This window comes from Arachis ipaensis, chromosome B5, assembly GCF_059453495.1.
Source record: "Arachis ipaensis isolate K30076 ecotype BB chromosome B5, ASM5945349v1, whole genome shotgun sequence".
Lineage (NCBI taxonomy): Eukaryota > Viridiplantae > Streptophyta > Magnoliopsida > Fabales > Fabaceae > Arachis > Arachis ipaensis.
In genome coordinates, this window is record NC_142440.1 from 109,574,719 (window position 1) to 109,591,328 (window position 16,610).

Consider the following 16,610-nt stretch of genomic DNA (forward strand, 5'->3'; position numbering starts at 1 on the left):
TTATGGATGGTTTTGAGTGAGATCTTCCTCATCTGCAACATGTGTAGCGTGTGCAGCTTCCATGGTCTCCTCCCAGTTAGCTTCTTGCTCCCTAGCTTCTTCCTCATCAAGATCTGGTTCTTCAGTAGCTGTTCCAACTTCTTTCTCAGGACAAGTTCTGCATCCAGCCTTACAAAGAGCACATGAGTAAAGTAAATCAGCATTCATCAAATTTACAAATAGCAAATAAAATGTAAAGTAAATAGATATTAATATTGGTTTTTGTTTTACTGACCCCCTTGCAGATTTGGCATGTTATCTGTCCGTATCTTCTCTTGGCCTTGTATTGGCTCCCAGAGCTTTGCTCAGTGCTATCCTTTCTCCTCTTCTTTGTAGGTCTGCCAATAGGCCTCTTGTATGGAGGAGGCAGACATGGAAGCCCTTCGTGATGCTCCCAGTACTCATGACTCGGTATGCTGCTAATGTGAAACTGGTAAGTCCTATTATATGCCTCAATGGTGAGCTTGTGATGGACATAGTCTTCAGGCTTCTCATTCTTTCTCTGGAATGATGCAATCCCATGACAGTATGGTAGTCCAGTCAACTGCTATTTTCTGCATGAGCATGTCCTCTCTCGTGTATTGACTCTCACTCTATGTTGCCACTTTGTTACTTCAAACTGGTTGTGCTCATCATCACCACACCATTGTGCTTCCCAGTAGTTAGCTTGTCTTTTTTCTTTCTCTAGCCTACTGACTTGTACAGGGGCTATCTGTCCAGTGTAAGCCATCAGTGAGTCCTTGTGAGTTGCCATTGTTTTCATGATATAGAACCTAAGCTCCTCAAGCATTATCAAAATGCTCTTCCCCCGCAGACCCACAATTGTTGAATTAAACGACTTACAATTATTGCTTGTCAAACTATCTACCTTCAGCCATTCTGAAAACCTTGATCTCGACCACTGTTCTTGTTCAAATTTTGACAAATACTCCCATGCTTGTTTATTGATCCGTTTTACAGTCGTCATTGCATCATTGAACTCTTGATCAGTAGTTGCTTTTGCACAATGCCAAAATGCTACTTTAAGTTCCTTATCCTTCCATCTCTTGTTCAGATTTCTCCACATATGCATACAACAAAATCTGTGCTTGACCCACGGCATCACGTCCTGTAATGCTGGTATCAATCCTTGCATTGAATGGTAACCACAAATAATTAGGCGGCATTCGAAAAGTTACTTCAAGAAACATACAACAATTCAAAAACATGGTCATAGTGCACATCACCTTTTGTTGGTCCGACATAAAAACCCAGTCATTCTAATTGTAGTCCCCTATGTCAGTGTGTAACTCCTCTAGAAAGAATCTCTAATTTTCCCTAGTTTCTGCATCAACAACCCCATACGCTATTGGAAATAGTTGATTGTTCGCGTATTGACCAACGGCTGTTAGTAATTACCCTCCAAAGTAACCTTTCAAAAATGTCCCATTCAAAACTATAAAGGGTCTACACCCTGCTTTGAATCCATTTTTGCAAGCTGCCAAACAAATGTACAAGTTTCTAAACCTAGGCAACCCCTCTGGCTATGGAGTAGTCCCCATGTTGGCTCTTGAACCAGGATTAGCCTTCATGATTTCGTTCGGATAGTCTCTAAGCCTTAGGTATTGATCTTTCTCTGTTCCCTCAATAACTTCTTTGGCCTTGTCCATAGCCCTATACATCATCCTCTCATTAACTAAAATGTCATACTCCACTTTAAACCACTCCTGTGCCTCCCTCTGCAGCATGTTGCGATGGATTTTGAGCTTTGGCACCAGTTCCTCAGCAACTCAAGCACATGTGACTGACTTATTCTTGTTGCTTCTGGGACACGTATGTTCATCCACAAATGTCTTTATCTGAAAGGATGCTGGGTAGTTGGTCCTGGCACAGTAGCACAACCAAGGGCAGTCGGGGTCATAGCAAATCACCCTACACCTCTTCTTCTCATTCATAAGATAGAATACCTATCTCCCAATTTATATGTTGTACTTCCGCACTGCTGCTTTGAAGTGGTCCATGGTCTCGAACTCCATATTCAACTCCAAAGTTATTTTCCCATATGGCGTGTTGGGGTTATGTTAAGGAAATACAGGTTCGTCTTCATCGTCAGATGCAGGAGGGCTACATAGTTCTTCAGACTCATATTGGTACATCTCAGGTTCAGTTTTGCCATCTTCTCTATTTGGGTTAGGCACCTCTACCCTTGGTGCTTCATCCTCCTTTCCAGGTACAATTCTTTGCCCAGACGGTTGAGGCCGTGGATGATTTCTCCTTGTATTGTTCTTCCCAGTTGTTTATGTTACATTATCTGTTGCAGAATCATTTGAGATACATGAGATTTGATGCAATGCTTATTCACATAGCCTCTAACAAAAAAAACAACGAATTTACCTGTCGCATTTTCACTCTTAAGTTCCTCTGGCCTCAACTCATCCGCAACTAGTTCTCCAAAATCAGAACCTTCATTCGGATCATTAACATCATCAGCATTGGTCTCGTATGTGGATTCATTTACTGCTTCAACTTCTCCAGGATCACTCTCAGGTTGTTCATTTTCGGCAGCTCTTCTCTCTCGGGATAAATGACGTCGGGATTTTCGCCAGTAAAGAAGTTCATAAAAACAGTCGCGTTGTAGATATAGTCTCTAAACCGACAGAAATCCCTTCGTACAAACGTTTTGGGTGTCACAAGTAACAAACCCCTTTTAAAAATTGTTAACCGAGTATTCAAACCACGGGTCATCTTCTCAAGGAACTGCAAAGAAGTATGTTCTTATTATTGGCTATAAAGGTTGTACTTGGGGTTTAGAAGGTGAGAAGCAAGTGATTTAAATGACAAGTAAAGTAGATGGCTATTGAAATAAATAAATACTGTAAAGCAACTTTTGGCAGGGTAAGAGAAATTAGAAGTCCAACTTAGTTATCTCTCTCAACAATAATGAAAGTTGAATCTAAATTCCACTTAGTTAACCTTTACTAAAGCAAAGGAAAGTCAAGGGACTAATTAGTTTGACCTTCGAATCCTATTTAATTCCTAAGAAAAAGTTGGGATTATTGAAGTTCAGTTCAATTAGCAAGATAGTGATTATCAGTTATGTTGAGTTTGATAATGTTGAGTTACTGATTTCTTAACCAAGACCAAAAGGGAAAAAAGTAAAATTGCTGGAATAAAAATGTCCTTAGATGGAAAGCAATGGTAACACAAATTAAAGAGAAAGCAATCAATAACTGAAATACCTCAAATAGTCATTAATTCAAATCATAACATGGGAAGGATTCATAAGTCAAGTTGGCAACATTTATAGATATGAATAAAAGCATTAAAGTAGCATAGAAACATAAATTAAAGTAAATACTAAACCTGGATCGAGAGTCACTCTTAAAAACTAAGAGAAGTCCTAAATCCTAATCCTAAGAGAGAGAGGAGAGAATCTCCCTCTCAAACTAAATCTAAATCATGGAAAGTAGTAAAAATGCGAGCTCCGCCTAGAATGGATGCATTCCCCCACTTTATAGCATCCAATCTGTGCTTTCTGGGCCAAAAACTGGGTCAGAAACAGCCCAGAAATTGCCCCCTACATATTCTGGTACGTTCAGGTCGCGGACAAGTGACGCAGAGGCGTCGTCCACGCGGCCGCGCGGATTGAAGTTCGCAGATGCGACGCGTCCGCGTGGATCACGTGTTCGCATCACCTAGCGTCAGGGCAATGGTGCACGAATTGTGAATCACACTTTTCACACTCGTACCACTAACCAGCAAGTGCACTGGGTCGTCCAAGTAATACCTTACGTGAGTAAGGGTCGAATCCCACGGAGATTGTTGGTTTGAAGCAATCTATGGTTATCTTGCAATTCTTAGTCAGGAAGTCAATTATATTTATCAGTTGAGTTGCGAATAAACAAGAGAGCATGGATTAAAGGTTACTTGTTATGCAGTAATGGATAATATGTTGGAGTTTTGGAGATGCTTTGTCTTCAGAATCTCTGCTTTCCTCTGTCCTCTGATTCATGCACGCACGTCCTCCTATGGCAAGCTGTGTGTAGGTGGATCACCGTTGTCAATGGCTACCATCCATCCTTCCAGTGAAAAGGGTCCAGGTGCGCTGTCACCGCACGGCTAATCATCTGCAGGTTCTCAGTCGTACCGGAATAGGATTTACTATCCTTTTGCGTCTGTCACTACACCCAGCACTCGCGAGTTTGAAGTTCGTCACAGCCATCCAATTCCAGAATCCTACTCGGAATACCACAGACAAGGTTTAGACTTTCCGGATTCTCATGAATGCCGCCATCAATCTAGCTTATACCACGGAGATTCTGATTAGGGAATCTAAGAGATATTCATTCAATCTGATGTAGAACAGAAGTGATTGTCAGACACACGTTCATGGATTGAGGAAGGTGATGAGTGTCACTGATCATCACCTTCTCCATAGTTAGGCGCGAATGGATATCTTAGATAGGAACACGCATGTTTGAATGGAAAACAGAAATACTTGCATTAATTCATCGAGACACAGCAGAGCTCCTCACCCTCAACAATGGAGTTTAGAGACTCATGCCATTAAAGAGTATAAAGTTTTGATCTAAAAAATGTCATGAGATGCAAAATAAATCTCTAAAAGTTGTTTAAATACTAGACTAGTAACCTAAGTTTACAGAAAATGAGTAAACTATAACAAATAGTGCAGAAATCCACTTCTGGGACCCACTTGGTGTGTGCTGGGGCTGAGACTAAAGCTTCTCACGTGCCTGGGGCTGTTTTGGGCGTTCAACGCCAGCTTTGGATCCTTTTCTGGCGTTGAACTCCAACTTGCAACTTGTTTCTGGCGCTGGACGCCAGAATTAGGCAGAGAGCTGGCGTTGAACGCCAGTTTACGTCGTCTATTCTTGAGCAAAGTATAAACTATTATATATTGCTGGAAAACCCTGGATGTCTACTTTCCAACGCAATTGAAAGCACGCCATTGGGAGTCCTGTAGCTCCAGAAAATCCATTTTGTGTGCAGGGAGGTCAGAATCCAACAGCATCAGCAGTCCTTTTTCAGCCTGAATCGGATTTTTGCTCAGCTCCCTCAATTTCAGCCAGAAAATACCTGAAATTACAGAAAAACACAAAAACTCATAGTAGAGTCTAGAAATGTGGATTTTGCCTAGAAACTAATGAAAATAAACTAAAAACCAACTAAAACATACTAAAATCTATATGAAATTAACCCCAAAAAGCGTATAAAATATCCGCTCATCACAACACCAAACTTGAACTGTTGCTTGTCCTCAAGCAAGTAGACAAATAAAATAGAAGACTAATATGTCAAGAAGCAATAATATCTCAGAGTTTTTTGAGTGAAGCTCAGATTCTAATTAGATGAGCGGGACTAGTAGCTTTTTGCTTCCGAACAGTTTTGGCATCTCACTTTATCCATTGACGCTCAGAGTGATTGGCATCTATAGGAACTTAGAATTCAGATAGTGTTATTGATTCTCCTATTTCAATATGATGATTCTTGAACACAACTACTTTATGAGTCTTGGCCGTGGCACTAAGCACTTAGTTTTCCAGTATTACCACCGGATACATAAATGCCACAGACACATAATTGGGTGAACCCTTTTAGATTGTGACTCAGCTTTGCTAAAGTCTCCAATTAGAGGTGTCCAGGGTTCTTAAGCACACTCTTCTTTTTGCTTTGGACCTTGACTTTAACCGCTCAGTCTCAAGTTTTCACTTGACACCTTCACGCCACAAGCACATGGCTAGGGACAGCTTGGTTTAGCCGCTTAGGCCAAGATTTTATTCCTTTAGGCCCTCCTATCCACTGATGCTCAGAGCCTTGGGATCCTTTCTATTACCCTTGCCTTTTGGTTTTAAGAGCTTTGGCTTTTTCTGCTTGCTTTCTCTTTCTCTCTCTCTTTTTCTTTCTGCAAGCTTTGTTCTTTGCTGCTTTTTCTTGCTTCAAGAATCATTTTTATGGTTTTTCAGATTATCAATAACATGTCTCATGTTCATCATTCTTTCAAGAGCCAACATATTTAACAGTCTTAAACAACAAATTCAAAAGACATATGCACTGTTCAAGCATTCATTCAGAAGACAAAAAGCATTGCCACCACATGTTACTAATTAGAATTTTTCTTATTAAAAACTCGAATTTATTGCCTCTTATTCAAAAGATCTACTATTTTATTCGTGTTTGCTAATGATGAGAAAAATAGACTATAACTTAATTGGAGGTATAATCAAAATAGACACTAATTATTACTATATGACTCCTAAGGTAAACTCTTATAACGACAACTATCACAGAGTTAAAGCAGAAATTGGAATTTAACAACCTTTGTTCTGAGAAGTGGATGTTCCTCGGATCTGTGGGGTGCTTGGTCCTTCAAGAGATAACTTTTGGCGCTTCAATTCCCTCAAGTCACGCCCTTGCTCTTCCTGTTCTTTAATCAAATAGCAAAGAATTTGACTTTGTTCCTTCTGTTTCTTTATTATTTGTTCCATAGCTTCTTGCATCTTGGTAACTGATGTTTCAAGATACTCCCAATATTCAGATTGAGGGATTTCTGGGAGAAATTCCTGTGTTTTCTTCTTGATGGGGTCATCCTATGCTTGTTGTTTTTCCATTGATGCTTTGGTGATTGGTTTCTCAATTGAGATATACTCAGTTATTTCCATCCTTACTCCAGCGTCCTTGCAGAGCAGAGAAATCAAGCTTGGGTAAGCCAACCTGGCCTCTTTAGAATTTTTATTAGCAATTTTGTAGAATTCAGTTGAAATTAGTTGATGAACTTCCACTTCTTTTCCCATCATGATGCAATGGATCATCACTACTCTTTTAACAGTGACTTCAGAACGGTTGCTGGTGGGCAGCAGAGAATGCCCAATAAAGTCCAGCCATCCTCTGGCGACTGGTTTGAGATCTTCTCTTTTGAGTTGATTTGGGACACCCTTTGTGCTGGTGGTCCACCTGGCTCCAGGGTTACATATATCCTCTAAAATCTTATCCAGACCCTTGTCTGTTCTCATCATTCACCCGTTGAAAGAGTCTGGATCATCTTTCAGCTGAGGTAGCTTTAAGATCTCCCTGATCTTGTCAGGGTTGGTATGAACAATCTTTCCTCTGACCACGGTTCGATATTCATAGAAAGCAGTTCCAGATAGTTTTTGCTTGTCTGTCTGCCACATGTTAGCATAGAACTCCTGGACCATATTCCTTCGCACTTTCGTCTCAGGATTAGCTAGGACCTCCCAGTTCCTGATTCGAATTTGCTCCTGGATCTCCGAATATTTGTCTTCTTTCAGATCGAATTTAACTTCCGGGATCACTGATCTTAGACCCATTATTTTGTAATAATGGTCTGAATGTTCTTTAGATAAGAACTTCCCTTGATTCCAAAGTGGTTTTGGAACGCTCTCTTTCTTGCCTCTTGAAGTGGGTTGTTTTCCCTTAGGATCCATGATCTTAGTGATCACGGATAAACACACCAAACTTAGAGGTTTGCTTGTCCTCAAGCAAAAGAAAAGAAAGGAGAGGGATAGAAGGAGAGCTAGGTGCAATTGTTGATGGAGGGGGGGAGGCCGGACCCATATTTAAAGGGAGGGGGTGGGTTCGAAAATTTAGAAAAGATATGATAAAAAAGATTGATTTGGAAAAGATAAGATAGAAGATATGATAAGAGAGGATATAGTTTAAAATTGAAAAGATATGAAAAATTTTTGAAAAAGATAAATCTGGATTTTGAAAAAGATAATGTGGAGATTTGAAGAAGATATTGATGAGTTGAAAAGATTTTTGGAAAAGAGTTGAATTGGATTGAAAAAAGAGGATTTGTGCTTATGGATTAAGATACATTTGATATTTTTAAAGTAGGATTTTTAGAAATTAAGGATTTTAGAAATCAGGGTTCTTAACATGTGTATGCAAGAAATCATGATTTGAAACATCGAAATTAAAATTAGAATGAAAAATATGAAGAAGAAACGAATTTACCTCCTTCCCATCATCTTGGCGTTTGAACGCCCAAACGCTGCCTGTTTTGGGCATTCAACGCCCAAATGCTACTCTCCTGGGCGTTCAACGCCCAGTTGTTGCCCTTTTCTGGCGTTGAACACCAGATAGCTATCCTTACTGGCGTTCAGCGCCCACTGGATGCCTCTTTTGGGCGCTGAACGCCCAAAACAGGCTCTTACTGGCGTTTTCTTGCCAGTGAGCTCTTTTTCTCTGTTTTGTGTATAGATTCCTTCTGTAACCCTGTGAACTTATGCAATTGATTTTTTACCTTGTTATTAATGAACATTATATAAACAAATAAAAATAAAAATAGGGCAAAATGCTTAGAGGATTGATGCCCCATGGCTGGGTTGCCTCCCAGCAAGCGCTTCTTTATTGTCTTTAGCTGGACCTTACTGAGCTTTTAATCTAGCTTCAGCCTTGAGCACTCTTGCTCAACGTTGCCTTCAAGATAGTGCTTGATTCTCTGTCCATTGACAATGAACTTCTTATCAGAATCAATATCTTGAAGCTCCACATAACCATATGGTGATTGGTGCACGAATTGTGAATCACACTTTTCACAACGCGTACCACTAACCAGCAAGTGCACTGGGTCGTCCAAGTAATACCTTACGTGAGTAAGGGTCGAATCCCACGGAGATTGTTGGTTTGAAGCAATCTATGGTTATCTTGTAAATCTTAGTCAGGAAGTCAATTATGTTTATCAGTTGAATTGTGAATAATCAGTAGAGCATAAATTAAAAGTTACTTGTTGTGCAGTAATGGAGAATATGTTGGAGTTTTGGAGATGCTTTGTCCTCTGAATCTCTGCTTTCCTCTGTCTTCTGATTCACGCACGCACGTGCTCCTATGGCAAGCTGTGTGTTGGTGGATCACCGTTGTCAATGGCTACCTTCCATCCTTCCAGTGAAAACTACGCTCACGCGCTCTGTCACAGCACGGCTAATCACCGGTTGGTTCTCGATCTGGTTGGAATAGGATTTACTATCCTTTTGCGTCTGTCACTAACGCCCAGCCTTCAGGAGTTTGAAGCTCGTCACAGTCATTCAATCATTGAATCCTACTCGGAATACCACAGACAAAGTTTAGACTTTCCGGATTCTCATGAATGCCGCCATCAGTTCTAGCTTATACCACGGAGATTCTGATTAAGGAATCTAAGAGATACTCATTCAGTCGGATATAGAACGGAGGTGGTTGTCAGGCACACGTTCATGGTTTGAGGAAGGTGATGAATGTCACGGGTCATCACCTTCATCACAGTTAAGCGCGAATGAACATCTTAGATAGGAACAAGCGTGTTTGAATGGGAAACAGAAATACTTGCATTAATTCATTGAGACACAGCAGAGCTCCTCACCCCCAACAATGGGGTTTAGAGACTCATGCCGTCAGAGAATACAAAGTTTAGATCTGAAATGTCATGAGATACAAAATAAGTCTCTAAAAGTTGTTTAAATACTAAACTAGTAGCCTCGGGTTACAAAATGTGAGTGGACTATGATGGATGATGCAGAGATCCACTTCTAGGGCCCACTTGGTGTGCTGGGGCCCAGTTGGTGTGTGCTGAGGCTGAGACTTTAAGCAATTCACGTGCGGAGGTCATTTGTGTTGTTGAACGCCAGTTTTTATGCCCGTTTGGGCGTTCAACTCCAGTTTTTGATCCTTTTCTGGCGCTCGACGCCAGAATTGGGCAGAGAACTGGCGTTGAACGCCAATTTACGTCGTCTATCCTTGTGCAAAGTATGGACTATTATATATTGCTGGAAAGCCCTGGATGTCTAATTTCCAACGCAATTGGAAGCATGCCATTTCGAGTTCTGTAGCTCCAGAAAATTCACTTTGAGTGCAGGGAGGTCAGAATCCAACAGCATCAGCAGTCCTTTTTCAGCCTGAATCAAAATTTTGCTCAGCTCCTTCAATTTCAGTCAGAAAAATACCTGAAATTACAGAAAAACACACAACTCATAGTAAAGTCCAGAAATATGAATTTTTCCTAAAAACTACTAGGAATAGACTAAAAACTAACTAAAACATACTCTAAACTATATGAAATTATCCCCAAAAAGCGTATAAAATATCCGCTCATCACAACACCAAACTTAAACTGTTGCTTGTCCTCAAGCAACTAGACAAATAAAATAGAAGACTAATAGGTTGAGAAGCAATAATATCTCAGAGTTTTTGATTGAAGCTCAGATTCTAATTAGATGAGCGGGACTAGTAGCTTTTTGCTTCTGAACAGTTTTGGCATCTCACTTTATCCATTGAAGCTCAGAGTGATTGGCATCTATAGGAACTCAGAATTCAGATAGTGTTATTGATTCTCTTAGTTCAGTGTGATGATTCTTGAACACAGCTTCTTTATGAGTCTTGGCCGTGGCCCTAAGCACTTTGTTTTCCAGTATTACTATCGGATACATAAATGCCACAAACACATAACTGGGTGAAGCTTTTCAGATTGTGACTCAGCTTTGCTAAAGTCCCCAATTAGAGGTGTCCAGAGTTCTTAAGCACACTCTTCTTTTTGCTTTGGACCTTGACTTTAACCGCTCAGTCTCAAGTTTTCACTTGACACCTGTACGCCACAAGCACATGGTTAGGGACAGCTTGGTTTAGCCGCTTAGACCAGGATTTCAGTCCTTTAGGCCCTCCTATCCACTGATGCTCAAAGCCTTGGGATCCTTCTTAATTGCCCTTGCCTTTTAGTTTTAAGGGTTATTGGCTTTTTCTGCTTGCTTTTTTTTTTTTTTTTGCAAGCTTTGTTCTTTGCTGCTTTTTCTTGCTTCAAGAATCATTTTGATGATTTTTTTCAGATTATCAATAACATGTCTCATGTTCATTATTCTTTCAAGAGCCAACATATTTAACAGTCTTAAACAACAAATTCAAAAGACATATGTACTGTTCAAGCATTCATTCAGAAGACAGAAAGCATTGCCACCACATTTAACCAATTAGAATTTGTTTTATTTAAACTCGAAATTTTATTGCTTCTTATTCAAAAGATCTACTACTTTATTCATGTTTAATGATGATGAGAAAAATAAACTATAGCTTAATTGGAGATAGAATCAAAATAGATACTAATTACTACTATATGACTTCTAAGGTACTTTTTATAAGGTCACAGAGTTAAGGCAGAAATTGGAAATTAACAACCTTTATTCTGGGGGTATGGGGGTTCCTCTGATCCTTGGGAGGCTTGGTATCACAGAAGACTTTTGGCGCTTCAGTTCCCTTAAGTCACGTCCCTGCTCCTCTTGTTCTTTAAGCATATGGGTCAGCATTTGACTGTGTTCCTTCTGTTGTTTTATTATTTGCTCCATAGCTTCCTGTATCTTGGTGACAGACGTCTCAAGATATTCCCAATATTCTGCTTGAGGAATCTCTGGGAGGAATTCCTGTGCTCTCTTCTTGATATGATCCTCCTGTGCTTGTTGTCTCTCCATTGATGCTTTGGTGATTGACTTTTCAATTAGGATATATTCAGTTATTCCCATCTTGACTCCAGCGTCCTTGCAGAGCAGAGAAATCACACTTGGATAAGCCAACCTGGCCTCTCTTGAATTTTTGTTAGCAATCTTATAGAGCTCTGTTGAAATCAGCTGATGAACCTCCACTTCCTTTCCCATCATGATGCAATGAATCATCACTGCTCTCTTAACTGTGACTTCAGAACGGTTGCTGGTGGGCAACAGAGAACGCCCAATGAAGTCCAGCCATCCTCTGGCAACTGGTTTGAGATCCTCCCTCTTGAGTTGATTTGGGACGCCCTTTGTGTTGGTGGTCCACCTGGCTCCAGGGATACAGATGTCCTCTAGAATCTTATCCAGGCCAATGTCTGCTCTCATCATCCTCCTGTTGAAGGAGTCTGGATCATCCTTTAGCTGAGGTAGCTTTAGTATCTCTCTGATCTTGTCAGGGGTGGTATGAACAATTTTTCCCCTGACCATGGTCCGAAACTCGTAGCAGGCAGTTCCAGATAGTCTTTGCTTGTCAGTCTGCCACATATTAGCATAAAACTCCTGGACCATGTTCCTTCCTACTTTCTTTTCAGGATTAGCTAGGACTTCCCAGTTCCTGATTCGAATTTGCTCCTGGATCTCCGGATATTCGTCTTCTTTCAGATCGAATCTAACTTCCGGGATCACTGATCTCAGACCCATTACTTTAAGATAATGGTCTGAATGTTCTTTAGATAAGAACTTTCCTTGATTCCGAAGTGGTTTCGGAACGCTCTCTTTCTTGCCTCTTGGAGTGTATTGTTTCCCTTTGAGAGCCATAATCTTAGTAGTGATCTCAGATAAACACACCAAACTTAGAGGTTTGCTTGTCCTCAAGCAAAAGAAAAGAAAGGAGAGGGATAGAAGGAGATTGAGTAGCACTTGATGATGAAGGAGGGGGGAGGCCGAGCCCAATTTAAAGGGGTGGGGGGTGGGTTTTCGAAAAATTGGAGGAGATAAGATAAAAAGATTGAGTTGAAAAAGATAAGATAGAAGATAGAGATTAATTTTGAAAAGATATGATAGATTTTTGAAAAAGATAACTCTGAATTTTGAAAAAGATAATATGGATATTTGAAAAAGATATGGATTAGTTGAAAAGATTTTTGAGTGAAAAAGATAGATTTGTTTTTAGAAAAGATTTTGAAAAGAGTTGGATTGAATTTGGAAAGATGGATTTTTAGAAATTAGGGATTTTAGAAACCAGGGTTCTTGATATGTTCATGTAAAAATCATGCATTGAAGCATAAAATTTGAAATTAAAATGGAAATACGTGTGGGATTATTGGATTTGGCTCCTCTCTGTCCTCCTGGCGTTTGAACGCCCAAACACTGCCTGTTTTGGGCGTTCAGCGCCCAAATGCTGATCTCCTGGGCGTTCAGCGCCCAGTTGCTGCCATTCCTGGCGTTGAACGCCCAATTGCTGCCATTACTAGCGTTTTCTTGCCATTGAGCTTCCAATCTCTGTTTTGTGTGCAAATTCCTTCTGTAACCCTGTAAACTTATACAATTGATCCTTTACCTTAGTGTCAGTAAACTTTATATAAACAAATAAAAAAGAAAAATAGGGCAAAATGCTTAGAGGATTAATGCCCCATGGCTGGGTTGCCTCCCAGAAAGCGCTTCTTTATTGTCTTTAGCTGGACCTTGCTGAGCTTTTAATCTAGCTTCAGCCTTGAGCATTCTTGCTCAATGTTGCCTTCAAGATAATGCTTGATTCTTTGTCCATTGACAATGAACTTCTTATCAGAATCAATATCTTGAAGCTCCACGTAACCATATGGTGACACACTTGTAATCACGTATGGTCCCCTCCACCGGGATTTCAGTTTCCCGGGGAATAGCCTGAGTCTAGAGTTAAACAACAGGACCTTCTGTCCTGGTTCAAAGATTCTAGATAATAGCTTTCTGTCATGCCATTTTTTTTATTTTTCTTTATAAAGCTTGGCATTTTCGAAAGCTGTGAATCTGAATTCCTCTAGCTCATTTAGCTGGAGCAATCGTTTTTCTCCTGCTAATTTGGCATCTAAGTTTAGGAATCTGGTTGCCCAGTAGGCCTTATGTTCCAGTTCCACGGGCAAGTGGCATGCCTTACCATACACGAGTTGGTATGGAGAGGTCCCTATAGGGGTCTTGAATGCTGTTCTGTAAGCCCACAGAGCATCATCCAAGCTCCTTGCCCAATCCTTTCTACGGGTATTTACTGTCCGTTCCAGGATTCTCTTTAATTCTCTGTTAGAGACTTCAGCTTGCCCGTTGGTTTGTGGATGATATGGAGTGGCCACTTTGTGGCGAATTCCATACCGAACCATGGCAGAGTAAAGCTGTTTATTGCAGAAGTGAGTGCCCCCATCACTGATTAACACTCTAGGGACACCAAACCTGCTAAAGATATGTTTCTGGAGGAACTTCAGCACTGTTTTAGTATCATTGGTGGGTGTGGCAATAGCCTCAACCCATTTTGATACATAATCAACTGCCACCAGAATATAAGTGTTTGAGTATGATGGTGGGAAAGGTCCCATGAAGTCAATTCCCCATACATCAAACAACTCTATTTCCAAGATTCCTTGTTGAGGCATGGCGTAACCATGAGGCAGATTACCAGCTCTTTGGCAACTGTCACAATTACGTACAAACTCTCGGGAATCTTTATAGAGTGTGGGCCAATAGAAGCCACATTGGAGTACCTTGGTGGCTATTCGCTCACCTCCGAAATGGCCTCCATATTAAGATCCGTGGCAATGCCATAGGATTCTCTGTGCTTCCTCTCTGGGGACACACCTACGGATAATTCCGTCTGCACATCTCTTAAAGAGATAGGGTTCATCCCACAAGTAGTACTTTGCATCAGTGACTAATTTCTTCTTTTGTATTCTATTGTACTCCTTCGGTATGAATCGTGCAGCTTTATAGTTTGCAATATCGGCAAACCATGGTGCTTCCTGAATGGCAAATAGATGCTCATCAGGGAACGTCTCAGAGATCTCAAAAGAGGGGAGGGACATCCCTTCCACTGGCTCTATCCGGGACAGATGATCAGCCACTTGGTTCTCTGTACCTTTTCTGTCTCTTATTTCTATATCAAACTCTTGCAGAAGCAATACCCATCTGATGAGCCTGGGTTTTGAATCCTGCTTTGTGAGTAGATATTTAAGAGCAGCATGGTCAGTATACACAATCACTTTTGATCCTACTAAGTATGATCTGAACTTGTCAATGGCGTAAACCACTGCAAGTAGTTCCTTTTCTGTGGTTGTGTAATTTTTCTGGGCATCATTTAGAACGCGACTAGCATAATAAATGACATGCAGAAGCTTGTCATGCCTCTGTCCCAATACTGCACCAATGGCATGATTACTGGCATCACACATTAACTCAAATGGCAATGTCCAGTCTGGTGCAGAAATGACTGGTGCTGTGACCAGCTTAGCTTTCAGCGTTTCAAACGCCTGCAGGCATGCTGTGTCAAACACAAATGGCGTGTCAGCAGCTAGCAGATTGCTTAGAGGTTTTGCGATTTTTGAAAAATCCTTTATAAACCTCCTATAGAATCCTGCATGCCCCAGAAAGCTTCTGATTGCCTTAACATTGGCAGGTGGTGGTAATTTTTCAATTACCTCTATTTTTGCTTGATCCACCTCTATTCCCTTGTTTGAGATTTTATGCCCAAGAACAATTCCTTCAGTCACCATGAAGTGACACTTTTCCCAGTTTAACACTAGGTTGGTTTCTTGGCATCTTTTCAGAACAAGTTTCAGGTGATCAAGACAGGAGCTGAATGAGTCTCCATATACTGAGAAGTCATCCATGAAGACTTCCAGAAATTTTTCCACCATGTCAGAGAAAATAGAGAGCATGCATCTCTGGAAGGTTGCAGGTGCATTGCATAGCCCAAAGGGCATCCTTCTATAAGCAAACACTCCGGATGGACATGTGAATGCTGTTTTCTCTTGATCCTGGGGATCCACTGCAATCTGGTTATAGCCTGAATAGCCATCCAAAAAGCAGTAATAATGATGACCTGCTAGTCTCTCTAGCATCTGGTCTATGAATGGTAAAGGAAAATGATCCTTTCTGGTGGCTGTATTGAGCCTTCTGTAGTCAATACACATGCGCCACCCTGTAACTGTTCTTGTAGGAACCAGTTCATTTTTTTCATTATGAATCACTGTCATGCCTCCCTTTTTTGGGACGACTTGAACAGGGCTCACCCAGGGGCTATCAGAAATGGGATAAATAATTCCAGCCTCTAGTAATTTGGTAACCTCTTTCTGCACCACTTCCTTCATAGCTGGATTTAGCCGCCTCTGTGGTTGAACCACTGGTTTGGCATTATCCTCCAATAGGATTTTGTGCATGCATCTAGCTGGGCTTATGCCCTTAAGGTCACCTATGGACCACCCAAGTGCTGTCTTGTGTGTCCTTAGCACTTGAATAAGTGCTTCCTCTTCCTGTGAATTTAAAGCAGAGCTTATGATCACTGGAAAAGTGTCACCTTCTCCTAGAAATGCATATTTCAAGGATGGTGGCAGTGGCTTGAGCTCTGGTTTAGGAGGTTTTTCCTCTTTCAGAAGAAAGTTCAGAGGCTCTTTCATGTCCCCTGAATCCTCCAAATCAGGTTGAACATCTTTAAAGATGTTTTCCAACTCTGATTCGAGACTCTCAGCCATGTTGATCTCTTCTACCAAAGAGTCAATAAGGTCAACTTTCATGCAGTCTGTTGATGTGTCTGGATGATGCATGGCTTTGACAGCGTTCAACTTGAACTCATCATCGTTGACTCTCAGGGTTATTTCCCCCTGTTGGACATCAATGAGGGATCGTCCAGTTGCTAGGAAAGGTCTTCCTAGAATGAGAGTAGCACTCTTGTGCTCCTCCATTTCCAGCACAACAAAGTCAGTAGGAAAGGCGAATGGCCCAACTCTGACAATCATGTCCTCAATCACGCCTGATGGGTATTTAGTGGAACCATCAGCAAGTTGGAGACATATCCGGGTTGGTTTAACTTCTTCAGTTAAGCCAAGCTTCCTGATAGTGGATGCAGGTATCAGGTTGATGCTTGCC

General features: G+C 41.0%; 1 pseudogene; it reads right to left on the bottom strand.

Annotated features, from left to right (window-relative positions):
- On the bottom strand, positions 1-1,141 carry LOC148565342 (uncharacterized; annotated as a pseudogene).
- Between the last annotated feature and the right edge of the window lie 15,469 nt (positions 1,142-16,610).